Source organism: Pyxicephalus adspersus, chromosome W (genome assembly GCF_032062135.1).
Source record: "Pyxicephalus adspersus chromosome W, UCB_Pads_2.0, whole genome shotgun sequence".
NCBI lineage: Eukaryota > Metazoa > Chordata > Amphibia > Anura > Pyxicephalidae > Pyxicephalus > Pyxicephalus adspersus.
This window is the reverse complement of record NC_092870.1, coordinates 9,561,042-9,564,769: the sequence shown is the minus strand read 5'-3', so window position 1 is coordinate 9,564,769 and position 3,728 is coordinate 9,561,042. Positions and strand designations below refer to the sequence as shown.

Sequence of the window (3,728 nt, the reverse complement as noted above, 5' to 3'; positions counted from 1 at the left end):
TGTTCCCTCACTATAGACTCCCCATGTGTACAGTCCATGTTTCTCCCCTTCAATATGAGCTCCCTGTTCCCTCACTATAGACTCCCCATGTGTACAGTCCATGTTTCTCCCCTTTCTATGAGCTCTCTGTTCCCTCACTATAGACACCCCATGTGTACAGTTCATGTTTCTCCCCTCAATATGTTCCCTGTTCTCTCACTATAGACTCCTCATGTGTACAGTCCATGTTTCTCCCCTCAATATGTTCCCTGTTCTCTCACTATAGACTCCTCATGTGTACAGTCCATGTTTCTCCCCTCAATATGTTCCCTGTTCCCTCACTATAGACTCCTCATGTGTACAGTCCATGTGTACAGTCCATGTTTCTCCCCTCAATATGTTCCCTGTTCCCTCACTATAGACTCCTCATGTGTACAGTCCATGTTTCTCCCCTCAATATGTTCCCTGTTCCCTCACTATAGACTCCCCATGTGTACAGTCCATGTTTCTCACCTCACTATGAGCTCCCCGTTCCCTCACTATAGACTCCTCATGTGTACAGTCCAAGTTTCTCCCCTCAATATGTTCCCTGTTCCCTCACTATGAACTCGCCATGTGTACAGTCCACGTTTCTCCCCTCAATATGAGCTCCCTGTTCCCTCACTATAGACTTCCCATGTGTACAGTCCATGTTTCTCCCCTCAATATGAGCTCCCTGTTCAATCACTATAGACTCCCCATGTGTACAGTCCATGTTTCTGTAAGCCGTGTACCGGGGGCTTTCTAGGATACAGCGAAGTCACAAACAGGGAAGACAATGTGGACACCAGCTCATATAAAACAAAATGTATTTTACTGAGTACTATAACAATAAACAAATTTCCAAACAATAAGACAAATTCCCTGTAATACGTGGTAGCGTGCAGGCGGGCCAGATGTAATTCATTTTCGGAATTCTATGGTGGACCAAATAAAAAAAAAAAATGGCTTTGCGGGCCAGATCTATAGGATTGTAATGTGAGTAGGACATTCTAAACTGGGAACATATCATCAGCATTCTGCTAGTTGTGTATTTAAGTTGGAGTGTTTTTCGATTGGTCTGATGGCTTTAACAAACAGAAGCAATAGTTGCCTGCGTTTGCATTTCGTTTCCGTTCGGCAGTGAAGAAGAACTTGTGTACACTCCGGCAGAGCAAAAGAACTTGTGTACACTCCGGCAGCGCAGGGGTTAAACAAAAACCAAGGGGTCTGCCCAGTAGGTGGCGTTGCGTGACACCGAGAGCCGTCCACCGCTAAGTGGCCGCCAGGTGGCGTCTGCCCGCCTCATTCGACCCCGAACTGCCGAGGAGCAAACAACTCAAACCAACCTTCATTCCTCGTCTCCGGTCGTATTTGGAATCGGGCCTGTTTTTTTTTGTGACTTTTCAGTCTGTGATCACGATCTTGTTTTGGGGATTAGCAGCGGCCGGCGGGACGAGGCCCGGGAGGCGCGCTGTTTTGGAGCTCAGGTAAGTTGTAAAATGGCGGACACGTTGGTGAAAGTTTCCACGGCGCGGCCTTGTTGTGAGTTGTCTTCTCCGCTTAATTGTCGTGAGAGTCCTGGGCCTGTCCCGGGGAAGCTGTGGCGTCGGGCGGGTAGGTGTCCTAGAGGAAGGTGGGATGGGCGTTGGAGGACGCGGCCTTTTCTTTCAGGGCTTCCTGCTGCCCTCTTTTTGTATTTCTGCAGTTTGTAGTCCCCGTGCCGGTGTATTTCCCGGATGCGGTGTGTACTGTGCATATTTTGGGGCTGCCAACAATTCTACGTGTGCTGTAACCCATAGCAACCACAGGCATTTCGCGCTGGGTCAGCCTGGTCTGGGAGTCGTGCTCACCCCTGGGGGGGTCCCAGTGACCAGGGTACTGTACAGGCTTCATCCTATGCTTTGGCGCCAGTCTGTGCACGTTACCTTGGGCTGAACCGAGTCGGTCATTTGCTGGACGCGGGGACAAAGTTAAGTAAACAAAGACGTTTTCTATAGCCGGAGGGGTACAACTGTTCCTAGGGGGTTTAAATACCATCTGTATCTCGATAGGGAGATTTCCCTTTATTTTTGGTCTAAAGCCAACAGGATGTGACAAAATATATCTAGGGAAATCCTCTCCTATAATAGCTCCTCCATGCAATATGGCAGCTGGTTGAGATTAGACCTTGGTATTTCCCTGTGGTGTACAGGACAATCAGCGATGGCAATGAAAAACTGACTAAACCATGTAAAAAATGTTGTTTTTCATGTAATAAGATGCTTGGCGTTTGTATAAGGTCACATGTTGCGTGTGGGTGCAGTCAGCAGGCGAGTGACACTGGATTTAGGTGTTGGATTCACTTGTTTTGATTGCTGTGTTTACAGCGAGAGGTTGATTCCCGATGGGGCCACCAGCTTGCGATGTGTAAAATAGGGGTACATGCGTCCTCCGATCAGCTGTGATCTGTGACATATTATGCATACACACGCTCCTGGCTGAATATATTTTTTTAAAACATTTCTCGTATGGCCATTTATTCTGCTGACTCTGCACGTTGGTGATCTTCCTTCATTTATTGCCCTGCAGGTTGTCCGGTGTTGTATTTGCTGAGTGTTTAACCCTGATAATTGTTTAGAATGGTCTCAGACGGTGTTTGTTTAGCTTGTTGCCGTGAATATTCATTCAGTCTTCCTTATATGGTGAAATGTGATTCCCTTCCCCTCCCATGACTTCACAATCAGGTGTTTATGCTCTGTCTGCGCGCGCATCTCCTATCTTTCGATCGGATTCTGCTTTAGCGTATGCTCCCTGAGTGGGCATGTCCTATAGACCTTGGTGTTCAGCTATGCCCGCTCACCTTGTACTGTGCGATAACCCCGCCCCTCATACAGCAGTAGTATGAAATCTGTGTCTGTGTTCATGCTGCTGTCATTACCCCCAATGTATAAACCTTAATATCTCTCACACCGATTGTTGTATAAACATGACATTTTCAGTGTACACAGGGGACCCCGAGAGCTCATAAGAAACTTAATTTCAGCCCCCGAACATACCAAGTTGCCAGATACGGGGTATCAAACAAAATCCTAATAACAATCAGGGATCTTTTCTCATTAAAGGGAACGTAATGTAAAAATAAATAAAAAATGACACCTTTACTTGCACTTGCTGCTGTATTTGTTTATTAAAAAAAGTGCTGATCTCACTGTGCATGTATGAGATCGCCATCTTTCTTCTTTCAATGACAGAAAATTTCCTCCTGTGCATGCCTGATCTCGGAGCCTCCTGGAATTTGTGACGTGCGTATCCCAGGAGGCTCTGCCCTTCCATTCAGTCTTTACTGTAGTGGCACTAATGACAAAATGGTAGGGAGTTTGCCTTTTTGTGTTTTAAAAAGAAATTTGAAAAAAGTGTTATCTACCCTTAAGCATACCTATACTCACAAAATCAACTTTGGCTTGGTGTTAACAAACCAAACTTATAATCATCTAAATACTTTTTTTTTCCCCACCTTGCTTTGACCTTTAAACATTAAAAACGAGTTCTGGCCACACCCCCAGGTCTCCCCATCGCCTAGGTGGCGAACTGCAATCTGGGAAATGCCATCCTTGGTGGGAGTGTTTCGAATCAACTTTGTAATGCCTGCCCTGTTAGTATATCCAATTTTTCTATTCTATGTATTTTGCCACAACTGTCCTATGCCGTGTATTGTGACCCAACTTACTGGTGTTCTAAGTTTTAAGAGT

The 3,728-nt window shown here is 45.9% G+C and overlaps 1 protein-coding gene across 1 annotated transcript in view; it reads left to right on the top strand.

Moving 5' to 3' along the window:
• Positions 1-1,296: 1,296 nt before the first annotated feature.
• The window catches only part of LOC140342786 (cohesin subunit SA-2-like), a 40,710-nt gene continuing 38,278 nt past the window's right edge, over positions 1,297-3,728 (top strand). Inside the window, 1 exon segment of the mRNA XM_072429138.1 lies at positions 1,297-1,487. The gene's annotated coding sequence lies outside the window, so the exon portion shown is untranslated.